The sequence below is a fragment of the Aptenodytes patagonicus genome, chromosome 4 (assembly GCF_965638725.1).
Source record: "Aptenodytes patagonicus chromosome 4, bAptPat1.pri.cur, whole genome shotgun sequence".
Taxonomy (NCBI): Eukaryota; Metazoa; Chordata; class Aves; order Sphenisciformes; family Spheniscidae; genus Aptenodytes; species Aptenodytes patagonicus.
In genome coordinates, this window is record NC_134952.1 from 70,531,447 (window position 1) to 70,543,688 (window position 12,242).

Sequence of the window (12,242 nt, forward strand, 5' to 3'; positions counted from 1 at the left end):
AAACTAAGAGCTGATGTGAACAATGGACTCTAATAGATGGAAGTAGTTTGAGTGTTTGTCATCTATCCACATGATCCTAATGTTGGCAGCCTGTTGAAAGTGATGCGTGGGAAACTAGTGCAAAGTGCTGATTTATTTTATGCTAATGGGGAAAAGTCCATATTGTTCAAATTAAATCCTAAAGCAGAAACAAATCATCCAGCCAAGCCAATCCTATGGAGTTTCATTGAAACAGTTAGTGGTCTTTCGTGACCTCGAAGTTGTAAAAATTAAACAACGTTAGGGGGCTGCTGTTTTCAAGTGCTTCTGGCTGCTTAAAGTAACTGAGATTCTCCTACAGATGGCTATTTAAGTTAAAAGCCAAATGGAGAGATCACAGCAATTAGTGCGCATTGGCTTCTAACTGCATCAGAGTGAATAATGTGGGAGAAGTGAGCCAGGACTGTGCCTCAGTCTGTGCTTTTTCCCACCAGAGGCTGAGAGAGAGAGCAGTTCTTCTCAATTTAAAAAAAAAAAAAAAAAAAAAAAAAAAGGTGAGGAGGGGGAATTTCTTGCTGCTTCACTTAAACAAAATAAAAGAGATTATGCAAAGATAGGCTAAAGTGGGAGGAAAAAAAATATGTCAAAGGGAAGAACAGCCTACTTCAGGGCTCTCTGACTGGGTTAGTAGTACAATGTTTATCCTACTTCTGCCATAAACTGCCTCCCCACAGTCTCATTGCAGGCTTGTTGCAGGGAATAAAGCTCTCCCACTTTTTTTCTATGTAGCTTGAGCTCTAGAAAAACATAATAGTACTTCAGCATTTTTACTTAAAAGAACCGAAGGGCAAAGTGATTTATTATCTTGGAGATTTAGAATTTCCTGAGCAAAAATGGAGGGGCAGAAGGCTTATGAATTAACAGTTTATTTTTTTTACTAAGGGAACTCATTTTTGTAAGAGATATAGAACAATACCATAGCATAACCCCAGCTTCACTAAAATTCTTACAACATTGTCCAATGAGGTACTTCTGTCATCACTCCTGGACATATTTGAATTTCCATTTTTCTGGAGGTTTCTAGTCACTGGAATGACTTGGAGCAATGAGATTGTGTTGGAAGATAGTGATCAGAGAACTGGTCTCAGATTTCAGGTCAAGAAATGCCTCTGGAGAATGGTCGAGTACAAAACCAGTGTTTTTTCCTTCAGGTCTTTTTCTCAGGGAGCGTGCAAAACAATGGCAAAATGTTTCTGTGTCATGGTCATTGTTGAAGTAGACATTCAGCTTTTGCCTCCACCAGATGGAGTGATGTAAGTTTGATTGTCTTACGCTCTTTAGTGACTTGTTGTTAGCACTTCAGGACTAGTAATGTGTAAATTAGTATTTATTCCGTTGGTGCTCCAGAGAAAAGGTTTATCTGTGAAAAATTGAAAATGGGGATTGCCTTCTACACTGCTATTATAGCCTCCTTAAAAATGAGGAATGAGGAGCCCACAACTAATAAATCCAAAACAGAGACGCTCCTGATGTTGTGTGAGGAGTGACTAGGAGACAGTTCTCAATAATCTTGGAGTGGTCATGGCAATCGGGCAAGATTCCTGAGGACTGGAAGAAAGAAATGTCACCCCTGCCTTCAAGAAGGGCAAGAAGGAGGCTCCGAGGAACTACAGGTTGTTTAGCCTCACCTTGATCCCTGGGGAGGTGATGGAGCAACTAATCCTGCAAGCAGTTTCCAAGCATAAGAAGGACAAGATGGTTATCAGGGGTAGTCAGCAAGGATTTGTGAAGGAGAAGTCATCTTTCACCAACCGGATAGTCTTCTCCAGTGTGATGACTGGCTTGGTGGAGGAGATGAGACCAGTGGACGTTGTTTACCTCGACTTTAGCAAAGCTTTTGATACTGTCTCCCATAACATCCTCATGGACGAGCTGATGAAGTAGACTAAATAAGTGGACAGTGAGGTGGATTGAGGTGGACAGTGAGGACAGTCTGAGCTGCCGGCCTCAAAGGATTGTGATCAGCAGCATAAAGTCCAGCTGGAGGCCAGTCATTAGTGGGGTGCCCCAGGGGTCGATACTGGGGTGGTGTCAGTGCAGAACAGAAAACTGTGAAATGTGTTCTGCCACTTGATGGCATCTGACAACTGCGTGTACATACACAAGGTTGTTGAAAGGACGCAGAAACTGAATTGATGCCCAGGGGCACAGCCAAACTACCTCAGGATTTAGCAATATAAATGATTTGAAGTAAAGGTTACTAGGGTCACAGGGGGAAGCAAACTTTGTGCGGAAGAAAATCTCAAGCTGATTGTAAACTGAAAAAATAGAATAAATTGATGCCAGCCAGCTGTGAGAGCTGGTGACAAAGACAAGAGGCTGTGGAGCTGACCCTTGACACTAGCAGTTGCAATTGCCTGGCATGAAACCTGCCGTATTGCTGGCAATAGAAAGACTGGGAACAACTGCTGGTGCCAGCAGGGGGTTGAGGAGAAGCCAAGCCAAGCTGCAATTCCATCAGAATTTATTTACTCAAAGATCAGATGAAACACAAACCAAACCAGGGAACTCAGCATAATGGTGTGCACCAGAACTGAGGGGTCTGCACCACGTAATGTAGGAAAGGAGGGTGTTTGAGAGCATGGCGTCTTCACAGCCTGGTGGCCAAGTACAACTACAAACACCAGCGTCACAAAACAGCTGTTTTGTAGTGGTTAGAAACAATGGGATCATTTATTTTTCTCATGACAATTGAAGATGAAATCGTAGCCTACCTACCTTTCTTGTTTGCAATGTGCTTTCCAACCTTCTTCTCTATGGTATCTTTTGGTAGAGAATTACAGCACCTTGACTGTCTTACGCTATTTAGTGACTTGTCATTAGCACCTTGGGACTTGCCCTTCCCCCCCTCCCCCAGTCTCAGTATGAATTTTCAGTTCCACACATGCAGGTCAAACCCATATTTCTTATTCCTCCTAGACCAGCAAAACACTGCATTGCCATAATACTGTTCTCCAACATGTGTACTATAACTGGTGCTCTTAGGAAAACTAATATCAGAATAATTTTTAGTAAGCTAAAATTTAATTTTGTACTGGACTTACTATACTATTGTTTGTATTTGGACCACACTGCTCTTGGTGCTAACCTTTTTCTTGACACTATCGTTTCCTTGAATAATTCTGGGAAGTGTCTTAATTTGGGAAAATACATGCTTCTTTATATTAAAAGAATGTCCTGTGTGATACAGGAATGTAGCACAGTGTTCACACAGAAGTGTAGTGAAGTGTTTGCACGAAATCTGCAAAAAGCAGTCCCTGAGGTGGACAGTTTTGACCAGCTCTGTTTCCTTGATCTCTTAGGTATGGGTTCATGCACAGAGCTGTATACATTTTGGACTACGGAAATTATTCTCTACAGTGCTCTCTGCAACGGTAGAAATACTGAAATCTTGCAGACACGCATAGGTGATCTTAAATGATGATCAGTCCAAAATGTATGGAAACTTTCTTTCAATTGCTAGCAGCAAAACTACTTAGGAACCCCTTCTTTTCCTTGTGAAATGCAAACTCCAGTAATTGTTCAATATGTTAATATAAAATACAGAGAATATGTGGCTAAATGAACCTTTCTGCAACTTGTTGATGGGGAGTACTTGAGCGTTCTAACTTAGTGTTGCAATAATGCTATCTTTTAATGCAATTCGGGATTGAAATTCAGTAGTATATTCTAGGTGAATGATAGAAAAAAGAATTCAGTAATAAATTAAAATCAGCTGTGCTTATAATGATCCCAGTTATTTCTAAATGAGATTGAGATGTTTGTGTATATACATGCGGTGTATGAGTATGAGATGAATCATATATTTAGAGATTAACAGCTCCTAATGCTTTGAGGCTGGTGGAGGAGGTTATTGATTTGAAAGAGGGTGGGTTTTTTTTATATATATACTATATGGACTATGAGAAATCTGCTGGGATGGTAGTGTAACAACGTTTTGATTCTCTTTTAAAGATCTGCCAAGGTTCTTGCAAAATGTTTCCGTCTGTTGCTAACCTCACAATGTTTTTGCTTATCCAGTTGGGATAATGCTAACTAGCTTGGTTGTGTGGTGGTCCATAGTCTGACTGCCTGGGGATGCTGGTGTGGTAGGGCAGTTTAGAGGTGGCAGGTAGGGCAGATGGTCACAGGCTCATAACAGCGTCTTCTGAAGACTCTTGATTCCAGCAGAACCGCTTCTGTAGAGTTTGACACTTGCTGGATGTATTTTGTGTGATTTGTGTTAGACTGTAGTTTGAGTACTCAGTATGTGAAAGTATGAAGTCCTTCATCTCTCACAAAGAAGAGACTGAAGAGACTGCTGTTGATGTCAGTGAATTTTGGATTTGGTCCTTATATGCAAATACACCTGCTCTTCTCATGCACAAGCTCATGGCATTCACTGAGGAGACAGGTATGTGCTTAAATGAGTATGTTCTGCCAGCTTTTTGATAGACCTCTGTAAGCACTATCAAATTTGCTTATAGATAAAATATATAGAAATATCATTGCAGAAAGCAAATCCACACCATATTACACATCATCTGTGAAGCTGATCCACTGGGCCTGTAGAACTTTTAAAAAAAACTAAACATAACATAAAGCAAATATAAGTGATAAAACCAATATTCCTGTATTTGCACTTTCCTTTATTTTTTTGCAATAATTCATAGAAAGAAGGAGGGTAACAGTTGATAAACACTAGCTTTTAAAATTATTTTCTTAAAATAAGTTAAATTAAGTCATGGAGTGACATACTCAACAATGCACCTCAAATGTATTTATTAACCCTGAAAAAGGAAGCCATTGTAGAATGAAGTTGAAACAACCCACGCTGGGGGGCAGTGTTGACTGCTAGAAGTACTGTCAGTTCTTGTTAACCCAGAAGGGTTTCTACAACCTGGGTTTCGGAAAGGCTGGGTGTCGTTTGGAAAGGCATTAGTGTAGTTTGGTTTTTGGAAAGCTAAATATACAGACATATGCCTCACATGCTTAGACCTCCTATATAAGAATATTTTTTTTTTCCCCCCTCCAGGAGGAACTTATGGTGTGAGCATTGTCTTTGTTCATGGCAGTATCCAAAAGATTTTTGTGAAATGTAGCATATCCCACTTACCTCATAGTTTCTCTCATCTGCTTCAACATATTTTACTATAGCTCACATGTGGCATAAACATAATGCTTCCATTTGCAGATTATTTGGAGGAGCATTTCACCACATATGAGGAACTAGACGGATTGTAATCATACAATCCCAAGTAAAAGGCAAAAGCTATTATTTGTTCTAGCTGAAATACGTTGTTTTGATAAACATCAAATGTCTGAGAAACAGCTGGAAAAAAGCGTTTATGGAAGATTAATAATAATAAGAGAACTTATCACCCGAGTGTTCCCCCTCCTCATGTTTCCTTCTGAGACCAAATTGTAACATGTATCATGATCACGCTTAACTGTCTTAATATCTTGTTGTATCATCATGTTCCCAAAACAAATAACTTTTAGCTTAGTTCCGAAGTTTTAAAAATTCCAGCCTTATATGTAAGCTAGAAGGGTACAAATCAAGCCTTTTTCTTAATATAAAAGCTCATGTTTAAATGAGAATATCAGTGTTTAGGAGAAAAGGAAATAAAAATCCGGGACAGTAAATGCCTTTATTAGAGAAAACTGTGCAGCTAAGCAGCCTGATGCTTTATTTAGCAAACACTATTGTTACAAAAGTGGTTACCCTCATACTAAAAAAATAAACCAGAAACCAAATAAAAACAAAACAGGAGTAAACACCTTGTTCTGTGGCTTTACCAACTGATGACAAGTGATTGACTTCTTCCTCCCTAGACACATCACATGTGATTTGTACTTCTCAGTCTTCAAATTAGAGGCAGGTGAAAGTCTCTGCTGAACATGTACTTGGACTGTCAGAAGCTTACTTGAATATATCTACCAACAAACAGAAAGTGATATTTCCAGCTGAGAAAACCCTGCAAAACCTATGCTGGACCTAAGATTTGTACCTGGGAATGTGAAAACGGAAACATCTCATGCTATGCAGTGAAGAGTCGGATAGTTCTACTTCTGTAGCCCATGGTCAGAGAACAGAAAGCGGGAAAAAAACACAAAACCCAAGGGAAAGATTGTCAATATATGCTCATGACTGTATTTACTTTAACATGAGACTTCCCTATCGTCCTGCAAATCTTTCAATATCCTGTGATTCTGAGATGCAATTCAACTTCTTGTAACTCTGTTTCAGTGACTGGGGGTGCAATACTGTGTCACAACAAGCCCTTCAACCTAGGAGGAATTAATGCAGGCAGAACATTGGTGGATTTTAGTAACCACTTTAAAAGATTCAGAGATCAAACAAACAAAATCACTTAATTTGTGCTGACTACTGTAGGGCTAAGCACTTTCTTCATCTCCCCTTTTATAGTCTTACTAAATAATAAGCCCAGGCCAGAGAGATGGATAAACTCATTCTATTGTGCCTGTCATTTGTGTGTAGCAGAGTAGCTGCAGACCGATACCCACATAAACTCTGAAATTCATAGTCATACCTTAAAGCACCTTAAAAAGCAGAATATTTCTTCTTAATAAGAAGTTCAAGTGTTCCTAGCTTTTGCATTCTTCAGGTTTAAAAATATCCTGAGCTCAACACGTATTACCCCAGTAATTAGCAGGAAGAAATAGTTGCAAAAAGCAAGGCATTTTTATTATTTATGTAAAGAGGTTGAGAAGAATATTTTCAGTAGCAATAATGACTCTTCCTACAAACATTTTGCATCCCTGTGAGTAGTTGTGATATAATAATACGCACATCTACATATAAACCTAGCAGCCAGTACTACTTACACGTTCTCATAGCTGTGATGTTGACGGTTCATTTCCACCCTTGGTAGCATTATGTTAACGTGTCAGTGCCAAGATCAATTTCTCCCAGCAGCAGGATTCTCTGTAAACAGAATTAAACAGAATCTGTCATAAATCAAGCTTTTTTTAGAAACCATTTGGCTGGTCATGATTTTTCTACCCTTTGCCAAGTCAGAATATTTTGAGAGCTGTCGAGTGAGCAGTGAAAACATGGTGAAGATTTTCTAGGTAGCACTTTACATGCTGTTAATGCACAGGATTTTTGGTAGCAGTTATCACTGTAAGAGGCAGAGGCCTCTTTATTTTATATCTGGGTAACTGAGATGCAGAGCTCAAGAGCTTATTTTTCATGTTTCTGTTCCCCTGTTGCTTTCAGTTGGCATTGTAGTGTAAGACCTTAAAGATCTGTATCCATCAAGAATGTGATATAACGCACAGCTATGCCAAACTAGTCTTAGCCACCTTTGCATGGCAGTGCACGCCACCCGAGTAGCTGAGACCCTACTCCGTGCTGAAGCCACAGTGCTGTTTCTGGGACTGTTCATGGTGTTCTTTGCGGCATCACAGCGCGCTACCTTGTCTAGAGCAATCTCTGTGTGAGGCAAGGCTTGCTTGCAGTCACAGAAAGAGTCTGTTAGATCTAGGTGTGACCTCAGATCACTTAAGATCTGGCAACAGATCAACAACATAAACAGAATCCACTTCTCTAAACCTGCTGTGCTGCAGATATTTCGTATTCAGATTATACAGGCTGGCCTATTTTTTAAGGGCTAGGTAAAGCCTCATGCAGTTACCTTGATGTCTAGGTATGTTGTTTGCTCATGTAATCTGAATAGGTGTCTACAGGGTAGTTCAGAGTATATAGTCTAAAATAGAAATCTTCTGTTGCTTTGGACCTAAAATACCAATTTCCCTGAGGATGGCAGAGTACAAATTTGAATCTACAATGTAGGCAGCTCAAAAGGGAAGTAAGTAGCAAGACTGTAATTAGTAGAGTTGCAAATTTAACGAGGATACCCAAGGTTAACACGTTAATTTGGGGGGGGGGAGGGAATCATCTGCCACCTGGGACTGATATTTTAAAAATTCTTATCTGTCCCAGTCTAGTAGGTACACTTAGAGTATGCTCAACGCTTTCATGTAGGATCAGGTCCCCCACAGAATATGTGCATGGAGACCTTCTTTTAAAGCAAAAGTGAAAATGATGGTGCTGATGCCCACCTTTACTTTTTTTTAGATCTTTAAGTGCTTGTTCAGAAAATGGGATATGTAGGTACAATACCTAGGAGATGTAAAATGCATAGCTCAGACCCAAAACAGCAGAGTACGCTGGTAGGTTATTCACTGTTTTGGATGGAGGTGCTCTTTTCCGCCAATATAAAGGAGGTGCTCTCTGTTCTCCATATATAAAACTGCATTTCAGGTGGTCACTTTTATGCTCCTTTGGAAATCCTTTCTGTTGTCTCCACACAGACCCTGGTCCTAGTCTCGGACTGGATCTTTGACTTCTCTCTTCATGATGCTATAAATCTAATGCTTTTGTCATTGGAAAGCCCACTTTTCAATCATGATTCAAAGAGATCACATTCTGAGCAAAGACGGATTTCTTTACCAAAAGAAAATAATGTTCACAACAGGAATCTCACAAGTGAATTTTCCTACCAAGGTTACTTTATCCTTTGCTCAGCACAAGCTCTGTTCCCTTCCCTGGGTCAGAAGGGACAGGTTGCCTTGGTCTTGGTGTAACCCCAAGTGTGCTGATAGCCTGTTTACATCTTTCCCAAGGCCACTGGCTCAGGTATAACATACCCCTGATCCTGGGGCCTGATCAGGAAATATAAGCTGCTTTCACTTAAATGAGGCCCAAAATAGGTCTGAATTCCTTTGAAGCAGTATGCATCAGGTGTCTTTATCTTTGTCCTTGTTTCAATCTTGTTTTTAATTCAGCTGCATAGATACTAATCTATCATAAACAGGACTTGTCATGCATTCCTAGTCTGCCACTGTCTCTTTTGTTCTTTCCTGTGGGATCCAAATGCCCTTCTTTCAACAGTGTTTGATATTCTGGGCTTAGCTGCCTATGCATCCTGCTGCTTTGCACTAACGTGCCTTTGAAAATAGGAAAATATAGTAAGGATTGTTAGAAGACTGTTTAGTGGGATTCTTCTCCATTTCTATATACTATAACACTCATTTCAGATCCTAGTAGGAGGAAAATTTCATTCCCATGGAGATAAATTTCAATGGAGAACTAAGCTGCAAACTTTTTTTAATCTATTTTACTCTATTGTGTCTTAGTGCTCCACTTGGATAATTAGGCTTGGCTTCATGACGGAAATCAAATGCAGTCATTAGCGGCAATCTGTGTGTCTGCTGATTTCCAGAACAAGTGAAAAAGAGTAAGAAGAAATTGAAGGTTTTGGTAAACACAGATCTTAGCTTCTAGGTGAATTCAAGCTTTCTGGCTAAATTAAGAGTATACATACAGAAGCTGTTTCCATATTGAAACAGCTCTCCACTCCCTCTTCCTGTTGTATGAAGTGATCTGTAGTTTGCTTTTAAATTACTGTGTGCAATTGCTTCTCAAAGATAATACCTTCTTTATGGTCACTGGTTGTGCTACAAATCAGAAATAAGCCTTTACACTAAGCTAGTCTTCCAAAAATCTTTTTGATCCTTTACAAGCCTAGCTGTAAGCAATGAAAGAATCAAATATTCTCAGACTTCAAATGGCCCAGGACAACGTTCCTTTCCTTCATTATCTGGAGACACGGCTTTCTTTTTGCAGCCAAATAAGCATCAAAGGATCACAAACTTGGAAACTGCAAGTTATGTAGGATTATGTAGAATGACTGCAATGAACCCTTTTATTATGAGAATCAGTGTGGTACTCCTTTTGCAGTTCCCAGTTCAGTATTTGTTATAGACAGAAATGCTAGTAAGTGAAACGTTATGGGATTCATTAAGTGTAATTTTATAGGTTGTAACTAAAACCATTGACACTCAATAGAGATTTTTAATACAATGCCTTTTGTTATACGTGATGTTGAATATCGTATGTATATCCAAGATAGTTCGGTCATGGTTGTGTTTCTGTTAACAATGATTAAGGGCAAAATAACATTTCTATTACCACATAGTTCAACAAATAAGCTGCACAGAGAGGCTGAATTCTAATCCAAGAAATATTTCCACATAAGCAAGGAACAATTACTAAATACTGCTGAGCCAGCCAACACAGAATGAGTGTATGCCAGAAAAGTAATAAACGAAACCCTGCTATGTATATTGCTGTATGAACCATTGGGAACATCATGATTCTGGGTGTTCCTAATGGGGTGCCAGAAATCTTTCTTCCTTCATGGTGGTCAGGGGAAGATGCAGAGCACTGCCTTGCTGACTTCTACAACTAAAAGAAAATGTAATTTTTCTCCTTTAGATAAACTGGAGAACATATGTTTTGCAGAAGCAAGAGGAGGAAAATCAGCATGGGAACACACGGCATCTTGATTTATATAACTCCCTTTTGAAGGAAGGGAACACCTTAGGCTGAGCCAGGGCCTTGAAGTAATTTCTAATGCAAACCAACTTGAGCTCAAAGCCAATAGAAAATATTTCTTTAAAAAAATCCTGTAGCTTTTAGTAAGATTATTACATTTGTAGGAACAGGTGAGCTGACATGAGAAGAAAACAGCTTGGTATCGCTACTTCAGGGTTTGTCTCTCCTAGTGCAATATGGCTGAGAACCTGCAAAGGCTTCCTGGCATCGCCAGGTAAGAACATCTCATTCATCTCTACAGTTTTGCAATACATTCACAAAGGACAGTGCAGACATGAGGAACCTCTATACTGTAGTCTGAGCCCATTAGTAAGGGTCATTTGGATTAAAATCTTCCTGTTACGCCAAGCAGAATCTAAGCAGAAGGGCATCTGACCCTTTTGCCCTACCATACTGCTTCTTGATGTGTGATAACCGGCATTTGTTGGACCTGGCCTGAAATTGTCTGCTTAGAGAGATAGTAGATGACAATTTCCATAGTTGCTAAGCTCTTAAAACAAATAATGAACACATTGTGAAGTGCTATTGAAGTGTTCAATCCTGCATTTTTTCATGTGACTTGCTATTCATACCTCTGCAGCTATATCTGTGACCTCACAGGTCAGTATGGAGGCACGTGTTACTGGATCTGGCGTGAGACCAAGTGTGACACCACTTACAGGAGATGACAGGTTTCAAATACTAGCTCAGTCTTTCAAGGATCACTTTGATGTGCACTTTGGAGTGTGAAGTCTTACAGATGCAGTTTCAGAGTAAATAAAAAGGACATGACACAACGTAATGCTCCTATTCTGTTGTTTTTTACCAAGTCATCTTCATTAATCAAGAATCCAAGTTGGTAGCATAGGCTTCAAAAAATGGTGAAATACAAAAATCTTAGGAGATTATAGCAGTGTTGTCAGACCTTCAGTGCAGACAAAATAAACTTAAAGCAAGTTTTACTTTGTGGAGTTTGAAAGTCCAAAATGTAGACAACTATTGAAGCCGGAAATCCCGGAGGAAGTTGTGGAAACTGCTGTGAAAACTACATTCCAGTACACATAAATGTTGTCTGTCACGCAATACAACGCCTCTTCTCGAGTTGCTTTAGAAAAGTCTGCTATTCTACTCTCTATAAGATAATTTACAAGTTCTATTAAATTGTCAGTAAGTTTTTAACAGGCCTCTTTCTTGCTCTCTAAAGTTTAAGTGTCAGTGAATGTGCTTTAGGGCAAGTGCTATTGGAAATGTCTATTGCACCAGATACTTTCTTGGGCAGAACTGCTTATGAAGCAGAGCAGTGATTAAGAAGCTGAACTTTTGATCCAAGTTTGTTGCTTGGGCGCATGTAACCATTACTTCTAGCCTGTAGGATATGGAAAGGGATGAAATACATTTGGTAGGATGAATTACAAAGTTCAAGAGCATAAAACTCGGAATTTTACTGTTAGTGTAGCAAAGCTCTCATGCAGACAGAAATATTTGACTTTACAGGTGATTTGCCAAAAGAGTAGGTATTTGTTTTCCTCTTTCCTGTAAATTAGGATGTCCTCCAGATGTCTGTTACAGCTGTTAGAAACTTCTTCCAGGGAAGTGAAGAAAAATCTGTGCTGTGCTTAAACCTAAGGGTAGTAGAAAGAGCAAGCGGAGAAAATCTTGTGATAGAGTAACCTGAACTCAATCAAATCAAGAACGGAGATTGATGGCAGATACATAAAGGGAACAAAATCCAAAACAGATTTTGAAGCATCAGGTTGGCCTGGTTGTAACTATCTCTTCAGAGACTTCAGGCAAAAGTACTTGCTTTGAAAAACTTTGG